Source organism: Barbatula barbatula, assembly GCF_947034865.1.
Source record: "Barbatula barbatula genome assembly, chromosome: 18".
Classification (NCBI taxonomy): Eukaryota; Metazoa; Chordata; class Actinopteri; order Cypriniformes; family Nemacheilidae; genus Barbatula; species Barbatula barbatula.
In genome coordinates, this window is record NC_136781.1 from 12767457 (window position 1) to 12786744 (window position 19288).

Here is a 19288-nt window from a genome sequence, read left to right on the forward strand (position 1 = left end):
TGTTGAAATTCAATAAACACTATAGAAATGCAGCTTAAATGAAAATGTATTTAAGAAGTTAATTTTTTGGGGGTGAACTACCATTAATGCATATGTGCTTCCAGACCCAACTGGGAAGGGAAGCTTACGACCCACAGCATCACACCCCAGTCCCTCTGACAGTGTGTGATCAACTCAACCGTCAGCATGCGAATCGCCTGATCAGCCCCCTTTTGAATCTGTGATTATGTGATTTCTCTCCTTGTTTACAGAAAGCAGCACGTCACTCCTCTTCTGCTCATCTGTGATCTGAACCACATTACACAACCAAACCTACCCTCGCTCCCCAATGACATTTCTACATGTAACCCTAAACAATCTTTATTGCAATGGGATTTTCGTATTTAAAAAAGTATGACGTGAGCAAATAACTTCTCTCCCTTAACATGCCATTCGACCAATACATCTGCTAGAGCCGCCTAAAGCCAAGATCATTGATTTTCCCTTGCGATAAACAAAAACAGCCTCGATGTTGATATGTAGTACAGCTATAATCATTTGATAGCAATACTCGCGGCCAGTTGCCGCTTCAACAGATTTGTGCCTGAAAGAAATTTGCGTCAAGTATATTCTTGGTAAAAACATTTAAGATTTTCTTTCTGGGAATAATGCTCACACAAGATGCTACTGCTTTACAACCCAAACCGTTTTTATCAGGGTCATTGACCTGCATTTTGGTTTATAGATTCATCAAATAGCTTCTAGTAAATGGCATATGTAGCTTAACATGAGCTTTTCACAGAACCGACATCCTCTGTGATGTGCTTAAGAGACCTTTGATACAAATACAGTTTCTGATAGCACTAGGTTTGCAACTGGCCTGTTCTTCACTTCTGACAAATGCCCTTTTTCAGTTATTGAGTTCGCTCTGATGGTCTGATCTTATGGATTTTATAGATTTCTCCACAGAAAATCCAATAAAATGCTATTGTAGTGATATGGTGTATGTTTATTTTCACAGTGACAAAATATACAAGCACCCATCACAACAGCTTCAAAGACGCATTTTTTCTCTGTCCTGACATGAATAAGAATGTATCCGAGATTCCGAGTACCACAGTGGATGACAATGAAAGATTAAGACACTTGATGTTTATGTCAGTGAAGAGGAAGCAGGTGGTATCTTTTGATTTGGAAGTGAGGAGGTGGAGAGACCTACACTGTTAGCAATGGCAGTTGTTTCTTAAAAACATTATTTTTGTTACATATATTGTTACATATTATGTGTTGTTAACCCAGAAGAAAATGTTTTTGCTCAGAGTTCGTTCTTAGGTACAAATTTACTTAAATGGTTAGGAGAAATAAGAATAGAAACATTCAGACATTTATTAAAATACATTATTTGCTGTAAAATGAATGCAGATTGTTGGAGACTGCAGAACCAAAAAATGGCCATTAATTAAGAAACGTGTTTGAAAAGACCTGTACTTCAATTATAGAGGTAAAATAAATCAAAATTTGGTCGAATCTGATGATTTATTTTGAGTTTGTATTGAAATCTTCAATCATTTTGACTTTTGACTTGGCTCAGACCTGACTAATCTGAGCTCACTTTGTGACAGTAGCTGCATTTCCACTACCCTTCAAAATGCGCAAACTGAAATTCCACATTGAAAATACGCCCAATAGAAACACGTAAATTTAGCAAAAACTCCCATGTATTGCAAAAACGTTTTCATGATGTTTTATTTCGGACAATACGATAAAGGCGATTTTTCGCAAAACTGCAATGGAAACACTTTTTGTCGTATTTACAATTCACGTGGTGGCATACAGAAAAGTCACGTGACCATTTGAGGTAAGTTTGAAATTATTGCTTACGTCTTGCGCAAATATGTAATGGAAACCTGGCTATTGTTAAGATGGATCTCTTCTGAAACTCCAATGAAGACATTTCGATAAGAATGTGGGGGGTTTTCTCTGGAGAAATATCTAAGACGCAGGTTTCCATTTGCTCTTTATTTAATCTTAATAATGTCTAAGAGAAATTGGGATATTAAAGATATCTCACTTGCGATGTTTCTTTTTGATGAAGTCTAACCAACCAAGAAGTTAGGATTTTGAGTCAAATGTACAGTACTTTTTAAAGTTGAATGTGACAGAGCGCAACATGATAGAAATAGACCTTTTTCACAAGCCTGTGATGACGCTCAATGATCATCAGCATCGTAAATCCTTCAACGTTTTTGGGGTGTTTCTTATACGGCGTCAATGGAAGTCACATAAAACTCAATAGTATTCTCTCTTTTGAGTGCCGTTATCACACTATCGTCTAGTTGTCCTTTTGCTATTTGAACAAATGAGAATATTTTTGGAAGTCTCCCATTCACCGCTATAAAAGTTTACCCAACTTCCGCTGCTCAGAAAACTGGAAATGTGAAAAAGGTTCATACACATAATTTAGAAATATGCTGCATTTCTGTAAAAACGAGAGTATAAATACTAGCTGTGATTGTGCTCCAGGTAAAATTTTTAGGACAAATGACTGAATTGTGTTAATGTGTGGGCCATGAAGCAGAAAAGCTCTTAATTTGAGTCATTAATTAATAGCTTAATTCCTCTGAGTGCAGTAGTGATGTGAAGCTAATGTATTTCTTTCAAGATGATTTTACTATTTCAATAGCATTGGGTATAGACAAGCCATGTGTTTAAAGAGCTGTCCTCTGTCGCTGGATGTATCTACACCACTGGTTTGAATAAGAACTCACATCAGTGATAATAAATTAGTATCAGTGGAAAAAGGTGTGGATAGCAAAATGTGACTGTTTGACAGATAATATAACTCTTTTAGGAAATAACGCCACAAAACAGCTTCCAGCCCTATCAAAGCATTGTCTTTTTCGGTTGTCTAAAGTCCTTAACAAAAAAAGACATCATGCATTTGTGAAAAGAAACACTGACTTTGAAATAAATGCCAAATGACAGGTGATGTGTGGCTGAAGGAATAACACCTTGGAGATTTGTCGTGATATTGTTTTGGAAAGTTTGCAATCGAGCACCTTTGAAGTAATAAATATTCAAACATTTATTAATAGCATATTAAAAATGTACAAGTAAACAAGTAAAAAGAGAATACAGAATGATTCCTAGGCTGTCAAACAGACATTCTCAGTCTGCAAAGAAGAGGAAAAGGTGCATTTGAAAGGTAAACAGGAGCATATTTAGTGTGCTTGAACGCGTGCGATTGCCAGAGCAATGGTATCTGGATGTACACTAAAACACTGGTTATCACCTTGCCACCAGAATGCTTAAGGCAACAAAGTGTACGAGTACAGTGGTAAAAAACAATTCACGAGTCTGTTAAATCATCATTCCAGGGAGGACAGACAATGTCACACTGCAGTAGACAAATATGTTAGTAGTATCGTGCATTTTAGCTAAACTAAAATAAATGCAAGTTTAAAAGGATCTTTTTGGGGTGCGAATGTTAAAGGAACAGTTCACACAAAATGAAAATTCTGTCTTTGTTTACTCACCCTCGAGTTGTTCCAAATCTGTATACATTTCTTTGTTCTGATGAACACAGAGAAAGATATTTGGAAGAATGCTTGTAACTAAAGTTCTTGGCCACTATGGATGTCCGACTTTTAATTTCTGTATTTTTTTTGCGTGTTTTTAAATAATGCCAATGTGTACGTGGCTTACTCATAAACAGGGTACAATTGTCAAATTCTTTCATTTCATGATGTACCTCAACACCACAGACTTTACTGTAAGGAAATTCACCATTGAACTAAAGTATGCTGAGTAACACAATGTCAAGTCATGGTCACCTAATGCTTTTACAAGTTAATGTCCTATTAAGCGGACATTTAATCAATATTTTACAAATTAGCCTATCAATATGGTCAAGCTGTGAATGACCCAGGCACTTAACCTTTGCAAAGGTTAAATCTGTCTTGATCAGTATCACATGTCTTCAGGAAAAGTGATAAAGTCTATGAATTACATGGTGCTATGTGATGTTTTGTATAACTTTTTCAAAGGAGCAGCTATATATAAATTGTACCTTTACATTTACATTTAGTCATTTAGCAGACACTTTTATCCAAAGCGACTGACAGATGAGAAAACATTGGAAGCAATTATAACAACATAAGTAATACATAAGTGAATCAAAACTAGTCCATTAAAGCCTATTCAGTATACAAAGCTAAGAATAGTAAGGTTAGTATTTATACTTCTTTTTGTATAAGAAGAAAGAAAGGAAAAATAATTCGGTTAAATCAATCAGCGACGTGTTGACGGAAGAGATGCGTTTTCAGGCGTTTTTTAAAGATGGCAACCGAGTCTGTTGATCTTGTAGCAGCGGGTGGATCATTCCACCAATGCAGAACTGATCCAAAGAAGGTACGGGAGAGGGACTTTTTTCCGTTTTGGGATAGTACCACTAGTCGTTGTTCCTTTTCACATGTTGTTGTTGTAAACATATATTTAATGTTTACAACAGGACCATAATAAGCACCATACACTTAATCTCATATTTGTCCGAAAATATGTTGTGACTAGACGAGCGCTGTGCGATCAAGCTTTGTATGAATTTTAATAGGATCACAATTGCTGCATTTACATGTTAACCGCCTTATTAAGCCCAAGAGAGTTTAATCAGAACCGAGGTACTTTAAAATACTTAAGAGTGAACATTACCATAGACATTACCAGAAGTCCCCTTTGACTGACAAATCAAAGTAGGATTTTTCATGCAAACGTATTTTAAGGGAGCATGTCATGTTTGTCAACACTTGACCTTTGGATGTGCATCCCAGCAATTAACAAAAACGGATTTGAAGATTCTTTCAAATATCAGCACTAATTAGGCTGCATTTACATTAGTGGTCCAAAAATATCAAGCTGTGAAAAGCTCACTCAACACCTGATCTGTTCACGCAACAGCCTTTTTTTGTAAACACGCTTCTTAAATTGAATTAAGTAACATAAGGCAACACTAGATAATAAATTCTACATACTCTACTAACTCTACATACAAAGTTTATTAAACAGACCACCACCCAATGTTCATGCCACAGCTGACCTAAACTAACAGTATTGGTGATTACCAAGATCATTTTTTATGTTTTTGTAATGGGTAAACCACCAGTATGTCTAAGGTCATAGTAGTATTTCTAATGCTAAAATAAAAAAAAAAAATTTAATTTAATATTTGAATTTACTGTTTAACATAAAAAGAATAGCTGCAAGCTGGGTGGAGAGCATATACCTTTCCTCACAACGATTCCTTAAGACTCTTGTGGTCCGAGGCCCCAAGCTGCAGAAGGCATCCAGGCCATCCACCAATGGCGGGATGGAAGATGGACCAAACAGGACGGACAACACGGAAATGAGTGGAATGAATAAGACAAGTAAAGAAAGGATCCTAAGAGAATGTAGCTGCGGTTGGTCGAAAGTTACAACTTACCAGGGTTTGGGATTCCTCCATGGGACAGCAAAATTCTGCAACAACACCCAGGGGCAAGCTTGCACTGCAACAGCTGGTCAGACAACGAGGAACTGTAGCCAGAATGAGCACCACAGTGCTACAGAGCCCACTATTGCACCCAGGGGAAAAGAGCAAGAGGAGCCCCTATGAGTGGAGTCACATCAATTCCCAATCTCGCAGCTAGTTCTTTCCAAAGCAACAGCGAGCAGGGAACCCACAAGATCCTCATCTGAGATGCCAAGCCGGAAAGACAAGTTCAAATGGCTGAAAGTTAGTGAGAAGTATGAATGAAAGAACTTCATCCGGAGCTCCCTGAATGGCAGCATAACCTCCAAGTTAAACATCTTCGGAGACATCATTTACTGGCAGAGAAGGCAGAGAAGGTTTGGAGAACTGCAGCAGAGAAAGGATCCTCCCAAAGAGAGCGGGAGATCCTATAGCTAGTAAAGGAACACCGCTGACTCCAAGGCTTTCACATACGAGGAGAGCAAAGAGGATCAGGAAATGGAGAAGCCAAAAGGTAAAAGCAAGGGCAAGCTTCCTCCGGGACCCGTTTAAGTATGCCTATAGTCTTTTGCAAGAGAATTAAACTGGGACACTGCATAACACCAAGCAGCAGCTGGAAAACTATATCAAAACCCAGACATCTTCAGAGAAGGTCTCTCAGTTTACAGGGTACATCCCTCAGCCACCAGAGCCATCCTCACAGTTTGATAATACCTCACCGAGATGATCTGATGTAAGCCAGGTGGTACAGCGAGTAAGAAGAGCTTGCATCTGCTTGCACGCAAGCTGGGTGGAGAGCATAAACCTTTCCAGTGGAGGTTGGTTGCAGAGGCTTCACCGGACCTCCGCACAGCGATTCCTTAAGACTCTCGGGGTCAGAGTACCCAAGCTGCAGAAGGTCTTGAAAGACCTGGCAGAGGAGGCAGAGAAGGGGAACTTTTTGCTCTGGCTACGCATAAAAGATAAGGCTTGGGGAGAGAAGGATCCTAGGGTATCTGCGCGGGGCGGGGGCAAGGAAACGTCTCTGTCGCTTCTCCACCACCTAGAGATGTCCTGGGATGAAAGGAGCGAAAAATCGAGTGGCTGCCGGCTGATGACCCTGCAGATGCCCAACCACCACTGGCGGAAGTGCGTCTGGCAGAAATGCATAGCAGGTAGTCTTAACTTTGCTTATATTTAGCAAGCACTCAATTATTTGTTTGGATGTCAATGCAATAGAATTGAATGGGTACAGCCATTGTTTGGTTACCAACATTCTTCAAATGATCTTCTTTTGTGTTCTGCAGAAGGAAAGTTATACAATTAATAAATGTATTTTAGTTTTAGTTGTAAAATGTTATACTGAGAGAAGTTGAATGTGGGTAAAAAACGTTGTTTTAGTTTGTGGTTTTTCCTATTAAGTACAATATCATTTTTAGTTTCGAGGACAAAGGTAATGTGTTTTTATTGCTTTAAATGATATGATTATATGATATATTTTGAGATTCAGTATTAATTTTCATTTATAATATGACAAATATTGACATTAAAAAGTAAATAACGTTTACATTACATTATTGTTAAAAAAATTTTTTTTACGAAAAATGTTGCAAGTTGTCTAAACGTTGGATTTCAATCTTTGACATGGCCATACTCAGTCAATATTCAAGACATCAAGGTTATAGTTTCCAGAATGGTCTTTATATTATGTAGGATGATTTTATTTAGGAAACTGTGAATCAAAAACAAATTACTTTAGATGGGTTTTCACATACTTGGTCACATTTCAAATGACATCATTATTAAAATAATTTGAGCAAAGTTTCATTTAAAACGGACAGAACTACCAAATACTATACAATTGTGTCAATGTACTCATGCCATACTAATCCTGCAGGAAGTTGGCAGAAAAATCACTCTCTAATTTCTTTGGGTAGTTTTAACATTATCCATTGAGGGTAAATCACAAAGTGGGAAAGCAGAGGTCGATTTTAAAGACACCAAAATCTGCTCTGCTAAAGCAGATTTCCCACATCATCACACTCCAGCTGACTCTACAAGTTTGTGTAATACCTTATGATCCATGTTATCCCAGCACGATCTGCGCTGCAATGTAAGCAGTATAATATAACTTATTTTTTTAATAACATAATGTCACTTTTTACACATTTTTCTAGACATTTCAAGGTTTAAATTAGATTCTTATATTTTCAGTGTAGACTTCTGAACTCCACAGTATGTCTAGACTGTCTGCGCAAACACCAAATGACTTCGGAATATCTGTCAGGGTAGCGTTTCAGTGCGCTGTCACCTAGAGGGGAAGAAACCTCAGAGATGCCTGGCCTCATCCACCCCGAGCCCACGAGGGAAGTGAGAGACAAATGCTGGTAAATAACCGAAATGACAGATCCAATCCTATACGTATTACCTAAATAGAGATGGATTGTTGCCATGGCAAAGCAAATATTAATAAATAGACGTGGTGCTTAGATGTGACGATAGTGCCGGCATTAAACCCATTTGTCTTCCACTTTGCTTTTCGGTCTGGCAGTAATATTTCTCATCAGTCAGCAGGTCCAATGTCACAACAGAGCACTCCAGCAATAGAAGAATGTCTGATCAAAGCTAGCCCCGCCCCATAGCTGTCAATCAATGACCACCCAGAGCTAATGAATGGATAACAAGCTTTGGAAGTGAGAAATTAAATCGGTTCATGACAAGACGGCTGTCGACAGATCAGTTATATTATGTACAATATAGAAGTAAACATTATATATAGATACATTTAAATAAACGTTTTATAATTCCTAAGGTTATAAACATGATCAGAAAATTCAAATGCAAGACATTTTTAAAACTGTCCTCATCGTTTCACACACTTCCTGTCCAATCAGATTCAAAGACCCTAACTATACAGAAGTGAGGTTCACCAGAAATGACATCCATTTATTTTACATTATGAAATAGTAGGATCTTAATACAAATATTTGTGTACTCAGCATTTTAATTGAGTCTTAATGACTGCAATTAGTGGTTAACAAAAATGAATAGTCAGCAGTACTTGACTGACACAAAACAAAGATTAAGGCGCATTGATCTTCTTTAAAAAGCCGCACACTTTATCTTGCTGATATGAAGGTTTTTTGCGTGCCGGTTTTTGACTGTACATTAATAAATGTGTCATGGGCTTCACCTCTAAATTAGATTTAATTCATTTGAGTAAGGTTTGTTTAGATGACGATTCTATGTCGGGCCCTCTGAAATCCTATCAAATATAAAATAACACAAACTCAGCAAGGAAACGAAATGAGAAATGATGTGAGAAATAAATTATTGAGCAGTTGTGTTTGTCAAATACTGAAAAGCATTAATAGTTTATCAACAAAGAATAAATTTGTAAATTATTCTTGTAGCCCAGAAAATGTAGACACAATCCATATTTGATGAAACTGTGCCATCGGAGACCAAAGCAAAGCATCCTGTTTGATATCAACAAACATGAGAATTGTTTGAGTACTTTAAGGCATTGCCGATTTTGCATGAGACTGTTTGCCATTGTATTACCGCTGACAGCTGAAGACATAGCAGCTTCTGAGATCTCAAGATTGTGTGGGCTGTACACACAACCACAATCAGCCTCTTCTATTAGAAACAGCTAATGATGCTTAATTTCCAACATTTATAATATTAGTGTTTGATACCCGCTGTGCCACAAACACAACAGTTTACTGAAGTTAATAAATAATATCTATTTTACACTCAATATGTGTTAAACCTACATATAACACCAGCTCGCAGTTGGAAATGTTTTAAAGCAACACACTCAGTAAGAAGACATTCACATTTTGAATCTCCCAGCATGTCACATAACATGGTTCAGTGCTTCCGCCATGGCTTCAAAGTGAGCCGAAAAAATATTTTACACTTCTCAAAACCAAAATCTCTACGTTGTTTTACAATGTTGTTTAGGCAGAGCATTTTCCGACGGTTTTTGTACAGAAGACGCGGCGGCAAATGACGTGACATTTTTCATTTTTTATCTTTCAGTGGGACAATGTCGTCAATACTCCCCTCGAGTCTTGCTTTTCCTGGTGCAGGTCTCTCTCGGCATGAGCTTTTGCAGTTTTCAAAAAGCTGATACTGTTTGGACGTACAGTGTAAACATGAACACTGTTCGTCTGTAAATATGCACAAGGTTATACCCGATCGGCAAGACTAGACTTTGTGAAAGAACATCGGCAAAATGGCCACTCTTTAAGGTGTGTCATGATTTTGTCAGATGATTTTGCAGTTATAAATCAGGACTGATAACAGAAACAGAAAATGACTACGAGAAGAACTTAATTGAGCAATAAGCTGTAGGAAAAGACTGAATGTTAAGAAAGTAGAAGCGAAATGATCTGAAGTACCAAGAAAACACAATGCAATGACGTTATGAATATGTAAATTAGCCTGTGAAGTCATCCAGCGTCACCGTCAAACAAAATCCTGTGGAAAGCACTACGTGATTACAACCTAAAGACACGATCGCTGTTGAATTGCTATTGTTTTGAAAATAGAATTTAAATGTAATATAAACAAGTTTCTATAATAAATATACAGTAGTGGCCAAAAGAGAATTGACATCTGCGCTCTTTATTCAAATATGACATTAAAGATACATTAAAAATGTTAAATGCATGTTGCATCGGCATTTTAAAGTTAGAACTGAAGCTCAGCTTAAAAAAAATGTAAGGATGCTTGGCAAAAAAGCTACACGGCGTGTATACACGATGTGCAAAGTTGATTAAAACAAGGCCCAGTAGAATGACTACAAAGTATTACCACAAGATTCTGTCGTTTCTTGGTATATTTGAATAAAATCCATATTGCATAATACACAGAATTTTGCCTTTTTCCACACAGAATTTTGAACAACTACCACAAAAATGTTTTGTCTATTTTATACCATATACCTCATATAACCGCTTAAAAAATTTACAGACAAAATTGACTATTTTTAGGTATCCATTTAGGTCTTTTTCATTCTTTTAACTACCAACAAATATATATATATATATATATATATATATATATATATATATATATATACCAAATTTCAAATAAAAATCTTGGGTCTCATTAAATAATATCTGCGTGGATTTTTCGTATCTATACGCACATTTGAACATCTTAAGAAACCCTTCCGCCTTATTCTCAACACGTGCATACGCACATGAATTTGTTCTTAAGCTCGTCCTAATTTGAGTGAATTTGGAGTTTTTAATTAGCGGCCGCGTGCACAAGTTTACTTTTTTACATAAAACACAGCAAGTCCATCTCCATATTAGGGCTTTCCGCCTAACCTTTACTTTACCGCCTGTCATCACACACGTAAATCAAAGATACCTCAGGCAACCCCATGTGACGCTGTCTACAGACGCACACTCGCAAGTAATTGCGAGTGCGTAGTCCTAAAAAAACTGTTTATACAGAGTTTACAGAGTTCTGGTTAGCCGGCTGAAAAAGCGCTGTTAATCAGAAAAACCCTGCAGCTCTAGCTATAGTCTAACGCAGTTTTTTTCCTCTTTCACTGTATATGATGAAATCGTTTAAAACAGTATATACCTGATATACAGTATATACACAAGTGAGAGAGAGCGAGAGAAAACTGATTTTTGCGTATGTCAGCTATTCCTATCTTTTTTATTATATTTATAATACATTTTAGTACGAAAGTTTTGTGAATCATGATTTGTTTATGAAAATGTTCGTATGCAGGTTTCACGCATACAATTATGCGTACGCATGCCTAGGGAAAAGTGTTTCTATTTGTATTTATTTGCAGAAAATAACGAGTTCGTATTCACTTCCAAGCAATAAAAAAAAATGATGTTCTTTTTATGTGATAACGTCAATTCTTATCACAGTTTTACGTGTCTTGTCATGCTCTCAGTCTTTCACATTGCTGATGGACAACTTGTCTCTCCTGAGGTTTGATTTTATTGAAATACAACATGCCCCGGACTGAAAGGACCACAATACATCTAGAAATAATACATATAGTCTCTTAGTTGTTTCTACTATTTTGATGGATAAACCCAATTGTACAAATATACCTTCCGGACATCACTTTTGGCCCCTACTGTACACTTAAAAAAAACATCACAGAGATGCAACATCGGATCTTTAACAACTGAATGTTTTTCACACAACAGCGGCCCTTCAGTAAATAACAGACAAACTGCTCAGAATGATTGTCTGTCTAGCTATAATGAAACTTTATAGAGTGTAAGATTGGTGCTCCAAGATGAACACACTGAAGTTTCAACCTTTTAGCTCACTGGAAAGGCTTTTATAGAGGTCAATGCAGCTGCTCTGCAGGCCTCTCAATGTGCATTTCCAGGTACTTTACAGAGGGTCAGTGAGCTGGAATGCTCCGGGATCACGAAACTAGAGAACGGCAGAGAGCTGATCCACATATCAGCCCACTAGCTTACTGCCAAGGCTTCTCAGCAAAGTCAAGACATATGCAGTCATACACAGTTCTTAACGGTGACATTTTGCAACCTTGAAAGCCCAATTTTGCTGTTTTGCAACATGTCTTAACCAGTGGTTTCCTCACAATACATTTACAGGTGAAAAAATAACTGTTCATCAACATCAATGCTCGTGTCTATGAGGGTTCAGTGTAGCCACTGGCCTCATCCAATTTTTTTCAATAACTCAAAGCACTCGCTGCCCAAAACTTTCAGTACAGAGAGAGACAAGCATCACTCATATTGAACAGACACTTGGGCTTTTTTGAGGGTTTGAGAAGAATAATTTGGAGGGCTAAATAAATCAAATACAGTTTATGCTTTTGTAAGCTTAATATATATTTTCCTTCTAAGAGTAATCAAACACACGTTTGGTAGCAAACAGTCACTGTAAGTGAAAGTGAATGTGAAAGATAATTTCTTGCTTGTCAGAGTCTTGGCATGCCGGTTTCGCACATCACTCTCAAAGAAGAATGATGGGATCGAGAGACAGGACTACTCGTTTAGTGCTGTCACTTTCCTTTACCGTCGCTTCAGGAAAATGAGTGAAAACAAATAGATAAGCTCAGAAAGAAAAGGGCACACCCAGTGTGATTTCACAATGCCAGTCAAGGTAATGAGAAAAGGGAAGACCACTCTGTAGGGTCTCCAGATAAGGGCTGTGCCTATCACCCAGTCTCATCCTTCATGACCAATGAGGAAAAAAGAAAAACAGACTGGGACTTCACTAAGCCCTGGAGAGCCGAGCCGGTGCCAGAATGAATTACTTATGGGGGCATTTGGAATTTCGAAGGAGGCGCACATTTATCAACTACATGAAAAACTACGTTCTATAGTCGCCAGAACTATATAGGACAGAACAATTTACAGCTTTTTTAACCTAAAGGAACATTTTTATTGCTCAGAGGTTGATGTTTTTATAGCTTCTGAGTTCTGAGTTTAAAGTATCAACTTTGCCTCAGATTTTCCTTCTAAAACTGTACTTTAGATAATTGTTTGCATACAGCAAGAGCACACAGAAACGAAATAAATGTAAACCAAATCGAGAACACTTAATATAAGAGGAATTTGATGAGATGTGATGAAGATATCTACTCAAGATATGAGTATCTTAGCAAGTATCCCAGCACCGTTGTTGATTTCTACATTTACATTTACATGTATTCATTTGGCAGATGCTTTTATCCAAAGCGACTTACAAGTAGTTTTTTACAGTGACACATTACTGCAGAGGAATCAGGGGTAAGGTGCCTTGCTCAAGGGCACATCAGTCATGACCTGTTAACACTGAGATTTGAACCTGCAACCTTCTGATCACAAGCCCAACGCTCTAACCCCCAGGCCTTTTAACATAAAAGATATTTATAATCACAATAATAATATAATAACATAATAATAACAATGTTGGTAACCGAACAATGGCGGTACCCATACACTTGCATTGATTTTCTCTCTGTACATTAAAAGTGAATGGGTACCGCCATTATTCGGTTAGTCTTCAAAATATATTTTATATTCTGCATGAGAAAGAAAGCCATGCAGGTTTAAAATGACAAGAGAGTTAGTCATTTTCATTTACATTTTTCTATCTCAATACAAAAAGAAACAACCGAAACAGTAAAGCTGCAATCGAAACCCCCATTTTTTGTTAAAAACAGTCATCTCTGATGAGTTATTGAGTACATAAAACTTATTATAATAATCTTACGTATTGAGATGTGTTTACATAGGAAATGTCATTTTGACTTCATTTGTCTGAAACCCATGTATTTCAAACTAAGGCGGCGACAGAGAGGCAAAAGCAGCTCTAAATAGATCCCATTAAAATGTTCATAAATACTATCTTTACCTTTTGACAGTACAGTTTGGCACTATCAAAGTGATAAAATTTGTACATTACAAGGATAGTTTAGATAAAAGCACCAAAATTAATGTAATATATAGTAAAGTGTGGTCGGGCCCTGGAAGCAATGACCCCACTGTAAAAGATGTCATACTGAATTACACAAAATTACAACATGCCACACTAAAGATGGCGGAACAACTTTTAAAAGTCACCTCAACTCCTAAACTTCACTAGCGTTTGAATGACCTTCTCATTGTGTAATCCTCTTTGAAACTGTGAATGAAAGAATTGCTGCTATGTTACACGAAAGCAACCCGTTTCCTCTGGGATTCTGATTTAAACCTGCCGTAGCTCGCTGTACGTCTACACTAATTACTATTGCGTGCGCTCCGAAATTTCATCTAAAAATTCATAAAACTAGATGATGACTTTCACAGAGAGCAGATCTGATTAATGTAGTCTTTTTTTTCACGAGAACACAGAATTAAAAGAAATTGCAGCATGCCTGTGTAACAGTGATTCTGAAAAGCTTATTACACTGCTGTACAATGTTTGGTTTGGCTCAGAGAATGCAAGGCAAATCGAGAAGGTTGCCAGTACAAAGACATCGACACCTTTCAAAATATGCTTGTACTGACGCTAATGCATCGCTTTTCCCTTGTATATCAATAGTCTTTATGTGCTTAACAATGGGATCTGTAAAATTAAGCCCAACATCATATTTAGCGAATGACTTTGGGTTGAGAAATATGCCCTGATTGTCTTTCAGGATGTTAGGTCTGCCTCTTTTTATCATTGGCATTGCTTACACCGTCTTATGCCCCGGGCGTGCCGCCATGAATTGGCAGACTCTGCTCCAGGTGCATTTCCCTTTGGGCAGACACACCACGATGACTAAAACTGAAGGCCAACAAATGGTAAGATTATTGCCTGCCTTTCAGAATAAATTCTTTATGAGACGTACACGAGCTTCAGCCGTCTACACTCCTTTGAAGGCATCTACGTGTCTTAAGTATTTTCATGGTTTTTATGTGGAGTCTTTATGGATTTAAGATGGGGGCATGTTTATCCAGTGGAAGAGAGAGAATTGTGCTCACCTCCATTCCTTTTTTGTTACATCGGTGTTGAAAATAATTTAGTATGAGATGCAAGTAAACGAAGCACTGATGACTGCAGGGCGTCATGCAGATGAGGATGAACTTTATGGATGGCTTGTCAGAACATGATAGTGGTGAGTAGTGGGCAGCCAATACATTAAAACGTCACTTAAACATCTGCATTACAGCACAATGCATAAAAAAAAAATCTGGCTTAAATGGATAGTTTACCCCAAAATTAAAATTCCTTCACCATTTATTCACCCTCTGGTCATTCCACACCTGTATGGAGAACGCTGGGGAATGTTTGAAGACCGTTGGTAACAAAACAACTTCCATTGTATGGACACGAAACCATTTCTCAAAATATTCTCTTTTGCGTCCTACAGAAGAAAAGGCTGTATAAATTTTTTAGATGACATGAGGGTGAATAAATGATTACAGTACATTTTATTTTGAAGTCAACTCTCCCTTTAATGCTACTAGATTGGTGCTTGTGAAGGGTGCATCTTTATCAGCATCTCTTGTGTGGTGTTCCGTTCTGAGGACCCGCTGCCAAAAAAAACCTCTAACACTCGAGATATCTTGATACAAGTAAAGTCATGGATTTTTTACAAAAACAAATAGCATATTTTTCATTAAAGTTAATTAAGAGATGTAAAGGACAAAGAGTTATTTTGCAAAAACTGATAGGATTTTCAAAAATATTTTTTTATTCCAATTAAAGCAATACTTTTTCTCAAGTTTAGATGAAGTAATCAATAAAAAATACACATACCTTACACAATAAAACAAAATGCAAACATGAAAATATAAATCATGATTTTTTTTATTTTAGTTATTCGTTTTTGCAATTGAAGTCTTCAAATATTCACTGTCTGTTTTGCTTGTAACTGGGATGAAATACACAAGAGTTTTACTATAGTTACCATGTTGATCTATTTAACTGTAGTAATAATGGTTAATATTTGTAAGGACAGGTAAAGCTTGAACATATATTATCTACCAATGTGGCTTCGGTGCACATATAACCTCTATACCACCGAGTGGTCCAACAACCACTTTGAGTTTGGTACTTTTTTCATATGTTTACATCATAACAGGTGAGAAACTAAACAGAAGAAAGTGTTTGTATAGTTTCATGTTGACGTCTGTTTGTTCAAACACTTAATTATGAGGGATCGCTTTAAGCAGGCAGTGTGGTGGGCAGCTCGGCAGCAGTGACGGACCTATAAATAATGTTATCAGTTCTATCTCCAGCGGCTTGCTTAATTACAACAACCTTGTGTGCCTAATTACCCGCAGATGTTATCAAGACCAAAGTGAAAGTTACTTGTACAAATCAAATAAACAGCTGAAGTTATAAACCAATGAGCTAATAAGATGCCACGGGGTACAGTCATTCATATTATGTGAAATGATTGGTTATACCATTCATGATCATAAAACACATTTGTCATAAACAATCAAGCCGGCTTTAATTAGAGTTGAGGACCCTGCGTGATTCTTGCTGACACTGGAATTCTGTCTTCTATTACGGCAATGAATTAGTCTGGTGTGTTTTTATAACCACATAGAGATTTGTTCTGCTGTATTTTGCATTCGATTTTACGGCCAGGTGACCTGGTTGGTTAACTCTAGGTGGAATACATCTATGGTATTAATTTACAACAAGTTGCACATTTGTCTCAATTGTTTAGGGGTGCTTAGGAAAATGTGTGGAAAACAAACCGTAGCCTTTGCGGCCCTATGTGCACACTTTTACCAAGTATTGTAAAACTTTGCCATTTCAATCTCTTGCTAAGACAACCGATGCTCCGCTCAAGTAAAAAAACCAAGCATCTTTGCTTGGAGGTTTGTTTTCCTCCGCACATCAAATAGGTGCGAACATATGCCCGCGGTTGAGAAATGCGACATATCTGTCACGGTTAGTCTTGCAACAGATGTTTCCAGTGATCTGTGTGGCTTTTTCAGGTGCTGATAGAGGTAAGCAAAGCCCTGTCCCAGAGGTTTGACTCATAAGTGTGTGAGAGAGGTTCATATTTCTCTGGGGTAAGGCAGCTGATTGTTCAATCACGTCACATGCTGCACTTAGAGAGGCCGGAGAGGCAATCGTGTGCATCTGAAGGAGGGGAGATCGATTGCTCCATCTTTTCCCCCCAGTCGAGTTTCTCCTCGAGCCGCGTCCATCTGACACGCTGGCAGCTGTTGAAGCCGTCTGCGGCAGGTAGGGTCTCGGGATATGGATTTGAGGTGGAAGCTTTGCCCAATCCGTGACCTTCAAGGGTTGTAATTGAGCCAGAGGACGCAGTGATCACCCTTTAATGTATAAACAAGCCCAAAAACTTTTACTCAGACTAAGGCAAAACAAAACTTTATTTTGATTTATGCTTTATCTTTTGATGTTGTACTGAATATGAAAAGTTTTGGATCTTTTGACAGAAATGTTTGTCATGATCTTCAAAACCTGTAAACTGAAGGCACATGGTGGAATGTTTGGCATAATTGGAGATACAAGTGGTGTAGCCACGGGTGTGCCACCTAAAAAAATAATAAATAAAAAGAATGCCGCGCATTCTAAACAAATTTTAAGTTTAACATGTACAATTCTAAACAAATAGAGAATCTTAATATTGCCAGCAAGCAGCAATGACAATCGTTGTCAGACTGATCAGATGGAAAGAATACAGGTATGAGCAAGCACTCATTCTAAAAAATGGCATTAAAAGTGGTTCTTTGCTCTTAATCACAGGGGAACCACTGTTCTATGCTATATAGAAAGCTATCTTGGTACTTCAGTGGTTTTTCAATGGTTCTTTGGGGTGACCGAGGTGCTATATATAGTCTATTCCGTATCGTCAGTTATACCCAAAGTCGGGGTTATTTGCAATAATGCACACCCAGTTTTGCTGAGGAGCACCCACGCAATTAGGAGAAACATTTTAATGAGACAGCCCATATACACTATAATTTTTTGTCTACTTTTATTGATATAAATTTTAGTGGGAAAGATGCCGCAATCCAAACTCGAATTCACATCACCAACGCGATCGCCACGGCTCTCTCTTGTTGAGTTAGACCACCTCATGCTCAATGTGTCAGAGCATATGTGCTAACCACAAGGCTACGAATCTGATACATTGAAAAATATGTTTGGGAACACATTTCAGCAGTAGCAGAAATGCTATTGGAGGTGCTCATTGAAACGTCTCAAAATGTGGGTGTGATCTGGTGTGCAAGCGTGGAATGTAGATGGAGTAATATGAATGAAAATGGTATCAGGTCTCAGCAGATTCGGTATCAAGGTCTACGGATGAGTTTGGAAGACGAACTCAAAGATTCCTGTTGATGTCATCTGGTATATCCGCGGGAAGCTCATGTTCACAGAACGTGAACTTCGGCACAAAGGAATAATCTTCTCCCATGGTGAACGACAGAATGTGGACCCATGCAAAGGAGAACGGCTGTGTCGCTTTGAAAGAGCCGTTCGGAAGACACATCGGGGGAAGAGAAACACTTTGGCGATGCATACCCTTATGATGAAAATGGCTTACGTTACAACATAATGGGATCCGTACCTCCCAGTGTGCAAGGCTCATTGCAAAGAATGAAGATAGTCTTTTTTCCCAAACACACAAATGAGCTTTTAAAATATGTGTAAAATCATTACCTGACTACAGCGTCACATTCCAACATAACTGTCTTTCAGCTTCCCAATGGCGATTTTTATGCATGAATGTTTTAAAGAAAACTAATTTGGCTTGCATTACAAGGTTGAAAGAATGCAAAAATTCCTTTCAGCTCGTTCCTTCTTAGCCCTAATCTAATAATCACACCAATCCCATCAGAGAATAAGAAGGAGGCATTTACATAACTCTGCAACAGAGAAATACCCAAAGCATCCACGTTCTTGTTAGCAGTCTAACAATCTGACAATGAAAAATGACCAAAGCCTTACTGGAGTGGCAGCACTTGACTCAACACTTTGATTCCCCTCCATCCCTACAGAATTCACTTTCAAAGTGGGTGTAGCAGTGCATAAAGTCTTCCCCGGTTGAGACCTGACAGCATCGGATGCCAAAAATCCATCTTCCAATGCAATTTAGCACAGAGGGAGCAGGGAAGATGGGAAAATTATACAGGACCCTGGTCTGAGTTTTAACAGGTAGCTGTGGAGACCCTGTAGACACATTTGAAATAATGACAGCTTGCTGGAAGCTGACAAGTCAAAGTTAGTCACTCTAATATAAAAATTCAGTCACATCTGAAACGTGAATGACAGCAGTGAATACAACGGCTGTCCTCTTGTCTAGACGGCTCCTGGAAGAGTCACATCTAAAACCTGATCCACTGTATATTTTCCATT